The sequence below is a fragment of the Bacillus rossius genome, unplaced genomic scaffold, assembly GCF_032445375.1.
Source record: "Bacillus rossius redtenbacheri isolate Brsri unplaced genomic scaffold, Brsri_v3 Brsri_v3_scf106, whole genome shotgun sequence".
Classification (NCBI taxonomy): domain Eukaryota; kingdom Metazoa; phylum Arthropoda; class Insecta; order Phasmatodea; family Bacillidae; genus Bacillus; species Bacillus rossius.
In genome coordinates this window covers 94,791-102,295 of record NW_026962080.1, presented here as the reverse complement: position 1 = coordinate 102,295, position 7,505 = coordinate 94,791, and the positions used below count along the sequence as shown (strand labels likewise).

At 48.1% G+C, this 7,505-nt stretch overlaps 13 non-coding genes across 13 annotated transcripts; 6 read left to right on the top strand and 7 right to left on the bottom strand.

Moving 5' to 3' along the window:
* Positions 1-537: 537 nt before the first annotated feature.
* Positions 538-700, bottom strand: LOC134543501 (U1 spliceosomal RNA). The gene has a single exon (XR_010076994.1). It is a non-coding gene; the product is annotated as a U1 spliceosomal RNA (small nuclear RNA).
* Positions 701-1,243: 543 nt separating this feature from the next.
* On the top strand, positions 1,244-1,363 carry LOC134543462 (U5 spliceosomal RNA). The gene has a single exon (XR_010076958.1). It is a non-coding gene; the product is annotated as a U5 spliceosomal RNA (small nuclear RNA).
* Positions 1,364-1,662: 299 nt separating this feature from the next.
* LOC134543499 (U1 spliceosomal RNA) lies at positions 1,663-1,825 on the bottom strand. The gene has a single exon (XR_010076993.1). It is a non-coding gene; the product is annotated as a U1 spliceosomal RNA (small nuclear RNA).
* A 543-nt stretch (positions 1,826-2,368) lies between these two features.
* LOC134543461 (U5 spliceosomal RNA) lies at positions 2,369-2,488 on the top strand. The gene has a single exon (XR_010076957.1). It is a non-coding gene; the product is annotated as a U5 spliceosomal RNA (small nuclear RNA).
* A 299-nt stretch (positions 2,489-2,787) lies between these two features.
* On the bottom strand, positions 2,788-2,950 carry LOC134543497 (U1 spliceosomal RNA). Its single transcript, XR_010076991.1, has one exon. It is a non-coding gene; the product is annotated as a U1 spliceosomal RNA (small nuclear RNA).
* Positions 2,951-3,493: 543 nt separating this feature from the next.
* On the top strand, positions 3,494-3,613 carry LOC134543460 (U5 spliceosomal RNA). Its single transcript, XR_010076956.1, has one exon. It is a non-coding gene; the product is annotated as a U5 spliceosomal RNA (small nuclear RNA).
* A 299-nt stretch (positions 3,614-3,912) lies between these two features.
* LOC134543496 (U1 spliceosomal RNA) lies at positions 3,913-4,075 on the bottom strand. Its single transcript, XR_010076990.1, has one exon. It is a non-coding gene; the product is annotated as a U1 spliceosomal RNA (small nuclear RNA).
* A 543-nt stretch (positions 4,076-4,618) lies between these two features.
* LOC134543458 (U5 spliceosomal RNA) lies at positions 4,619-4,738 on the top strand. Its single transcript, XR_010076954.1, has one exon. It is a non-coding gene; the product is annotated as a U5 spliceosomal RNA (small nuclear RNA).
* A 299-nt stretch (positions 4,739-5,037) lies between these two features.
* LOC134543495 (U1 spliceosomal RNA) lies at positions 5,038-5,200 on the bottom strand. Its single transcript, XR_010076989.1, has one exon. It is a non-coding gene; the product is annotated as a U1 spliceosomal RNA (small nuclear RNA).
* Positions 5,201-5,743: 543 nt separating this feature from the next.
* On the top strand, positions 5,744-5,863 carry LOC134543457 (U5 spliceosomal RNA). The gene has a single exon (XR_010076953.1). It is a non-coding gene; the product is annotated as a U5 spliceosomal RNA (small nuclear RNA).
* Positions 5,864-6,162: 299 nt separating this feature from the next.
* Positions 6,163-6,325, bottom strand: LOC134543494 (U1 spliceosomal RNA). Its single transcript, XR_010076988.1, has one exon. It is a non-coding gene; the product is annotated as a U1 spliceosomal RNA (small nuclear RNA).
* Positions 6,326-6,868: 543 nt separating this feature from the next.
* LOC134543456 (U5 spliceosomal RNA) lies at positions 6,869-6,988 on the top strand. The gene has a single exon (XR_010076952.1). It is a non-coding gene; the product is annotated as a U5 spliceosomal RNA (small nuclear RNA).
* A 299-nt stretch (positions 6,989-7,287) lies between these two features.
* On the bottom strand, positions 7,288-7,450 carry LOC134543493 (U1 spliceosomal RNA). Its single transcript, XR_010076987.1, has one exon. It is a non-coding gene; the product is annotated as a U1 spliceosomal RNA (small nuclear RNA).
* Positions 7,451-7,505: the final 55 nt, after the last annotated feature.

The window sequence follows — 7,505 nt, the reverse complement described above, 5'->3', positions numbered from 1 at the left end:
TTATGTTCTGTACAGTGTTCTTGTCAACTGCCTTGTATGTATCTTTATGTATTAAATGATGTTTTTGTGTGTGGGGCCCCTAGGGGCCCCACTTTTGAAAAAAAAAAAAAAAAAAAAAAAAAAAAAAAAAAAAAAAAAAAAAAAAAAAAAAAAAAAAAAAACTAAAGATTTCCGTGGAGGGGAACATTTGATGAGTCTTTAAACAATTTTTTGTTGTGCCCAGTGTTTACACACTGGGCCGGTTACCGTTAAACCACTGGGCCCGGGGGTGAGGCGGGGAGGGGGAAATCTGAAAAATCGAATTGGACAAGTATCGTTCATGGGAATTTTTTTTTTCTTTTTTCAACTATTACCATGCACAATTACGTACCTTCCTTCCGCACTTTCAAGACGGTGGGGTTGTTCGCCAAGGCACCGTAAACTTGAGACCTACGAATGCATTACATACCATACACAGATGAAAAAAAAAAAAAAAATTACACTTCACTGTACATAATTCTTAACACTACTTCACAACTACTAAGTTGAAATTTTTTCACCGGGACAGCGCGAACGCAGTCCCGACTACCAAAAATTACGCGCCCGAGTTACCCACATTTGGGGTAATCGCAGAGGTCAGCTCAACCGAAGTGCAAGGGAAGAGCCTCACCCTGGGGGAACCCCCTGCTTGATCAGGGTAGCCCCTACGCCAGGTAAGTATGCTGCGCAGTGTTTCGCTTTTCTATTTCACTTGGAGCTCGGACCACCTCATCAACGTGTTTTGAGGTTATGTACTTCTACCTCCGAAACAGCTCTTTCCCCAGACATAACACTCCCGTGCCAGTTCATCACACTACATGACAGTACACACCAACAATGCAAATACAATTTCTTCCTACAACTGCCCGTTTCTACTCGCACCTCGTTTCCTTTGTTTCTGTACCCACGGCGACGGTCGACCGCCGCGTGCATTTGGTTACCCCGTTTGCCGCGTGGCGGCACTTGGTTACACCGTTTGCCGCGTGGCGGCACTCGGGTCGTCGCGTCCGCCTCGGCAAAAAGGCGGGCACCACGGCACAGTCGAGAGGGGAACTTTTTTCCATTAGCAACATACCTAGGGTTTCACGAAATATCGAGTGCCGTGTCCCACGAGGCGATTTTCGGACGATTCGCGGCTTCAGGCTGCACGACCGTACGCTATTTTCACCATTAGTGGTGGTCCGCACATTTTTCCTATATAGTCCGGATTTTCAAAGTTTCAACCGTGCTCTGGTTTCCCTTCAAACGCATAAATCTTTCGCCTTTTACTAAAGATTTCCGTGGAGGGGAACATTTGATGAGTCTTTAAACAATTTTTTGTTGTGCCCAGTGTTTACACACTGGGCCGGTTACCGTTAAACCACTGGGCCCGGGGGTGAGGCGGGGAGGGGGAAATCTGAAAAATCGAATTGGACAAGTATCGTTCATGGGAATTTTTTTTTTCTTTTTTCAACTATTACCATGCACAATTACGTACCTTCCTTCCGCACTTTCAAGACGGTGGGGTTGTTCGCCAAGGCACCGTAAACTTGAGACCTACGAATGCATTACATACCATACACAGATGAAAAAAAAAAAAAAAATTACACTTCACTGTACATAATTCTTAACACTACTTCACAACTACTAAGTTGAAATTTTTTCACCGGGACAGCGCGAACGCAGTCCCGACTACCAAAAATTACGCGCCCGAGTTACCCACATTTGGGGTAATCGCAGAGGTCAGCTCAACCGAAGTGCAAGGGAAGAGCCTCACCCTGGGGGAACCCCCTGCTTGATCAGGGTAGCCCCTACGCCAGGTAAGTATGCTGCGCAGTGTTTCGCTTTTCTATTTCACTTGGAGCTCGGACCACCTCATCAACGTGTTTTGAGGTTATGTACTTCTACCTCCGAAACAGCTCTTTCCCCAGACATAACACTCCCGTGCCAGTTCATCACACTACATGACAGTACACACCAACAATGCAAATACAATTTCTTCCTACAACTGCCCGTTTCTACTCGCACCTCGTTTCCTTTGTTTCTGTACCCACGGCGACGGTCGACCGCCGCGTGCATTTGGTTACCCCGTTTGCCGCGTGGCGGCACTTGGTTACACCGTTTGCCGCGTGGCGGCACTCGGGTCGTCGCGTCCGCCTCGGCAAAAAGGCGGGCACCACGGCACAGTCGAGAGGGGAACTTTTTTCCATTAGCAACATACCTAGGGTTTCACGAAATATCGAGTGCCGTGTCCCACGAGGCGATTTTCGGACGATTCGCGGCTTCAGGCTGCACGACCGTACGCTATTTTCACCATTAGTGGTGGTCCGCACATTTTTCCTATATAGTCCGGATTTTCAAAGTTTCAACCGTGCTCTGGTTTCCCTTCAAACGCATAAATCTTTCGCCTTTTACTAAAGATTTCCGTGGAGGGGAACATTTGATGAGTCTTTAAACAATTTTTTGTTGTGCCCAGTGTTTACACACTGGGCCGGTTACCGTTAAACCACTGGGCCCGGGGGTGAGGCGGGGAGGGGGAAATCTGAAAAATCGAATTGGACAAGTATCGTTCATGGGAATTTTTTTTTTCTTTTTTCAACTATTACCATGCACAATTACGTACCTTCCTTCCGCACTTTCAAGACGGTGGGGTTGTTCGCCAAGGCACCGTAAACTTGAGACCTACGAATGCATTACATACCATACACAGATGAAAAAAAAAAAAAAAATTACACTTCACTGTACATAATTCTTAACACTACTTCACAACTACTAAGTTGAAATTTTTTCACCGGGACAGCGCGAACGCAGTCCCGACTACCAAAAATTACGCGCCCGAGTTACCCACATTTGGGGTAATCGCAGAGGTCAGCTCAACCGAAGTGCAAGGGAAGAGCCTCACCCTGGGGGAACCCCCTGCTTGATCAGGGTAGCCCCTACGCCAGGTAAGTATGCTGCGCAGTGTTTCGCTTTTCTATTTCACTTGGAGCTCGGACCACCTCATCAACGTGTTTTGAGGTTATGTACTTCTACCTCCGAAACAGCTCTTTCCCCAGACATAACACTCCCGTGCCAGTTCATCACACTACATGACAGTACACACCAACAATGCAAATACAATTTCTTCCTACAACTGCCCGTTTCTACTCGCACCTCGTTTCCTTTGTTTCTGTACCCACGGCGACGGTCGACCGCCGCGTGCATTTGGTTACCCCGTTTGCCGCGTGGCGGCACTTGGTTACACCGTTTGCCGCGTGGCGGCACTCGGGTCGTCGCGTCCGCCTCGGCAAAAAGGCGGGCACCACGGCACAGTCGAGAGGGGAACTTTTTTCCATTAGCAACATACCTAGGGTTTCACGAAATATCGAGTGCCGTGTCCCACGAGGCGATTTTCGGACGATTCGCGGCTTCAGGCTGCACGACCGTACGCTATTTTCACCATTAGTGGTGGTCCGCACATTTTTCCTATATAGTCCGGATTTTCAAAGTTTCAACCGTGCTCTGGTTTCCCTTCAAACGCATAAATCTTTCGCCTTTTACTAAAGATTTCCGTGGAGGGGAACATTTGATGAGTCTTTAAACAATTTTTTGTTGTGCCCAGTGTTTACACACTGGGCCGGTTACCGTTAAACCACTGGGCCCGGGGGTGAGGCGGGGAGGGGGAAATCTGAAAAATCGAATTGGACAAGTATCGTTCATGGGAATTTTTTTTTTCTTTTTTCAACTATTACCATGCACAATTACGTACCTTCCTTCCGCACTTTCAAGACGGTGGGGTTGTTCGCCAAGGCACCGTAAACTTGAGACCTACGAATGCATTACATACCATACACAGATGAAAAAAAAAAAAAAAATTACACTTCACTGTACATAATTCTTAACACTACTTCACAACTACTAAGTTGAAATTTTTTCACCGGGACAGCGCGAACGCAGTCCCGACTACCAAAAATTACGCGCCCGAGTTACCCACATTTGGGGTAATCGCAGAGGTCAGCTCAACCGAAGTGCAAGGGAAGAGCCTCACCCTGGGGGAACCCCCTGCTTGATCAGGGTAGCCCCTACGCCAGGTAAGTATGCTGCGCAGTGTTTCGCTTTTCTATTTCACTTGGAGCTCGGACCACCTCATCAACGTGTTTTGAGGTTATGTACTTCTACCTCCGAAACAGCTCTTTCCCCAGACATAACACTCCCGTGCCAGTTCATCACACTACATGACAGTACACACCAACAATGCAAATACAATTTCTTCCTACAACTGCCCGTTTCTACTCGCACCTCGTTTCCTTTGTTTCTGTACCCACGGCGACGGTCGACCGCCGCGTGCATTTGGTTACCCCGTTTGCCGCGTGGCGGCACTTGGTTACACCGTTTGCCGCGTGGCGGCACTCGGGTCGTCGCGTCCGCCTCGGCAAAAAGGCGGGCACCACGGCACAGTCGAGAGGGGAACTTTTTTCCATTAGCAACATACCTAGGGTTTCACGAAATATCGAGTGCCGTGTCCCACGAGGCGATTTTCGGACGATTCGCGGCTTCAGGCTGCACGACCGTACGCTATTTTCACCATTAGTGGTGGTCCGCACATTTTTCCTATATAGTCCGGATTTTCAAAGTTTCAACCGTGCTCTGGTTTCCCTTCAAACGCATAAATCTTTCGCCTTTTACTAAAGATTTCCGTGGAGGGGAACATTTGATGAGTCTTTAAACAATTTTTTGTTGTGCCCAGTGTTTACACACTGGGCCGGTTACCGTTAAACCACTGGGCCCGGGGGTGAGGCGGGGAGGGGGAAATCTGAAAAATCGAATTGGACAAGTATCGTTCATGGGAATTTTTTTTTTCTTTTTTCAACTATTACCATGCACAATTACGTACCTTCCTTCCGCACTTTCAAGACGGTGGGGTTGTTCGCCAAGGCACCGTAAACTTGAGACCTACGAATGCATTACATACCATACACAGATGAAAAAAAAAAAAAAAATTACACTTCACTGTACATAATTCTTAACACTACTTCACAACTACTAAGTTGAAATTTTTTCACCGGGACAGCGCGAACGCAGTCCCGACTACCAAAAATTACGCGCCCGAGTTACCCACATTTGGGGTAATCGCAGAGGTCAGCTCAACCGAAGTGCAAGGGAAGAGCCTCACCCTGGGGGAACCCCCTGCTTGATCAGGGTAGCCCCTACGCCAGGTAAGTATGCTGCGCAGTGTTTCGCTTTTCTATTTCACTTGGAGCTCGGACCACCTCATCAACGTGTTTTGAGGTTATGTACTTCTACCTCCGAAACAGCTCTTTCCCCAGACATAACACTCCCGTGCCAGTTCATCACACTACATGACAGTACACACCAACAATGCAAATACAATTTCTTCCTACAACTGCCCGTTTCTACTCGCACCTCGTTTCCTTTGTTTCTGTACCCACGGCGACGGTCGACCGCCGCGTGCATTTGGTTACCCCGTTTGCCGCGTGGCGGCACTTGGTTACACCGTTTGCCGCGTGGCGGCACTCGGGTCGTCGCGTCCGCCTCGGCAAAAAGGCGGGCACCACGGCACAGTCGAGAGGGGAACTTTTTTCCATTAGCAACATACCTAGGGTTTCACGAAATATCGAGTGCCGTGTCCCACGAGGCGATTTTCGGACGATTCGCGGCTTCAGGCTGCACGACCGTACGCTATTTTCACCATTAGTGGTGGTCCGCACATTTTTCCTATATAGTCCGGATTTTCAAAGTTTCAACCGTGCTCTGGTTTCCCTTCAAACGCATAAATCTTTCGCCTTTTACTAAAGATTTCCGTGGAGGGGAACATTTGATGAGTCTTTAAACAATTTTTTGTTGTGCCCAGTGTTTACACACTGGGCCGGTTACCGTTAAACCACTGGGCCCGGGGGTGAGGCGGGGAGGGGGAAATCTGAAAAATCGAATTGGACAAGTATCGTTCATGGGAATTTTTTTTTTCTTTTTTCAACTATTACCATGCACAATTACGTACCTTCCTTCCGCACTTTCAAGACGGTGGGGTTGTTCGCCAAGGCACCGTAAACTTGAGACCTACGAATGCATTACATACCATACACAGATGAAAAAAAAAAAAAAAATTACACTTCACTGTACATAATTCTTAACACTACTTCACAACTACTAAGTTGAAATTTTTTCACCGGGACAGCGCGAACGCAGTCCCGACTACCAAAAATTACGCGCCCGAGTTACCCACATTTGGGGTAATCGCAGAGGTCAGCTCAACCGAAGTGCAAGGGAAGAGCCTCACCCTGGGGGAACCCCCTGCTTGATCAGGGTAGCCCCTACGCCAGGTAAGTATGCTGCGCAGTGTTTCGCTTTTCTATTTCACTTGGAGCTCGGACCACCTCATCAACGTGTTTTGAGGTTATGTACTTCTACCTCCGAAACAGCTCTTTCCCCAGACATAACACTCCCGTGCCAGTTCATCACACTACATGACAGTACACACCAACAATGCAAATACAATTTCTTCCTACAACTGCCCGTTTCTACTCGCACCTCGTTTCCTTTGTTTCTGTACCCACGGCGACGGTCGACCGCCGCGTGCATTTGGTTACCCCGTTTGCCGCGTGGCGGCACTTGGTTACACCGTTTGCCGCGTGGCGGCACTCGGGTCGTCGCGTCCGCCTCGGCAAAAAGGCGGGCACCACGGCACAGTCGAGAGGGGAACTTTTTTCCATTAGCAACATACCTAGGGTTTCACGAAATATCGAGTGCCGTGTCCCACGAGGCGATTTTCGGACGATTCGCGGCTTCAGGCTGCACGACCGTACGCTATTTTCACCATTAGTGGTGGTCCGCACATTTTTCCTATATAGTCCGGATTTTCAAAGTTTCAACCGTGCTCTGGTTTCCCTTCAAACGCATAAATCTTTCGCCTTTTACTAAAGATTTCCGTGGAGGGGAACATTTGATGAGTCTTTAAACAATTTTTTGTTGTGCCCAGTGTTTACACACTGGGCCGGTTACCGTTAAACCACTGGGCCCGGGGGTGAGGCGGGGAGGGGGAAATCTGAAAAATCGAATTGGACAAGTATCGTTCATGGGAATTTTTTTTTTCTTTTTTCAACTATTACCATGCACAATTACGTACCTTCCTTCCGCACTTTCAAGACGGTGGGGTTGTTCGCCAAGGCACCGTAAACTTGAGACCTACGAATGCATTACATACCATACACAGATGAAAAAAAAAAAAAAAATTACACTTCACTGTACATAATTCTTAACACTACTTCACAACTACTAAGTTGAAATTTTTTCACCGGGACAGCGCGAACGCAGTCCCGACTACCAAAAATTACGCGCCCGAGTTACCCACATTTGGGGTAATCGCAGAGGTCAGCTCAACCGAAGTGCAAGGGAAGAGCCTCACCCTGGGGGAACCCCCTGCTTGATCAGGGTAGCCCCTACGCCAGGTAAGTATGCTGCGCAGTGTTTCGCTTTTCTATTTCACTTGGAGCTCGGACCACCTCATCAAC